The following is a 1,043-nucleotide window of genomic DNA, read 5'->3' on the forward strand; positions in this document are numbered from 1 at the left end:
ATTTTTTTTATTTTCTACTTTTCGGGCACCAAACGTCGTTTTTTTCGCTTCGTTTTTTTACACCTCTACTATACATGATTATCTATAGTTTCACCAACTTATAGATATTAATATCATTCATAAAGTATTGTGCACCTTCAGGATCAAGTATTCGTTTCACAGTTTTAACAATGTAATTACTATACTTTTCACCAAATTGTGATGAATTTATTGTTCTATATGTATATTTACATATATGAAAGACTTGTGGTATATGTATATTTACAAAGTTGAAGAGGCACTTTGCCCAATATGTTCTTAGACAGGAAAGGATGATACAAAAGTAGGTTGTTATTTTGGCAGGTGCTTCCTTTAGCCCGTGAGTTTTTGCAGCTGCTTCTTCGTGCTAAACTAATGTTCTTTTATTTTGAAGGTGAGTATACAATGGTTCATTATTTTTTACAATAGTTTATTGTTTTTTACAATCTACCAAGCAATTTTATTATATATTTGGCAGGTTTATATAACATATATTAAAGCATGCAGCAAGCATTCTATGAATCAAAGACAGAGGTATATCTTAACATTCTCTTAAATAAATTAAAAACTTCAAGTGAATTGTGTCTTGTGTTGTAGGTGGTTACAATTCATCATTATCGAAACAAAAGGCAAATGAAGGTTGGAGATTAAAAGTTATGTATATCGCTATAAGTATTATAAAAAAATGCATTGTTCTAATAAACTAAAGTACATTGCTATTATTGTTTAAGTATTGAATTGTGTTATAATTTTTTTGGGTTGATAGGTTGTGTGCAGAAGTTTCTACCATGGAACAACAACAACAAATGAAAGAACAAATGGAAATGGTTATGTGGATGCTGAATATGTATGGAAATCAACCCGATGCTCCCCTCGATAATCCACCTTAGGACAATTGATAAGTATTTTGGAACAATTGAATTTGTAAACACTTGATATTGTTTGTTTGTGCTTACTTTTGTATGGTATTTTGGACAATGGAATAAAATGTGTCAAACTTGGTATTTGGGATGTTTTTGATGTAT

The 1,043-nt window shown here is 30.0% G+C and overlaps 1 long non-coding RNA gene across 1 annotated transcript; it reads left to right on the forward strand.

Annotated features, from left to right (window-relative positions):
• Nucleotides 1-316: 316 nt before the first annotated feature.
• Nucleotides 317-707, forward strand: LOC145012635 (uncharacterized). The gene is made up of 3 exons (XR_013664607.1): nt 317-412; nt 497-552; nt 616-707. It is a non-coding gene; the product is annotated as an uncharacterized LOC145012635 (long non-coding RNA).
• The last annotated feature ends 336 nt before the right edge of the window (nt 708-1,043 follow it).

Source organism: Lactuca saligna, chromosome 8 (assembly GCF_052625555.1).
Source record: "Lactuca saligna cultivar CGN05327 chromosome 8, ASM5262555v1, whole genome shotgun sequence".
Classification (NCBI taxonomy): domain Eukaryota; kingdom Viridiplantae; phylum Streptophyta; class Magnoliopsida; order Asterales; family Asteraceae; genus Lactuca; species Lactuca saligna.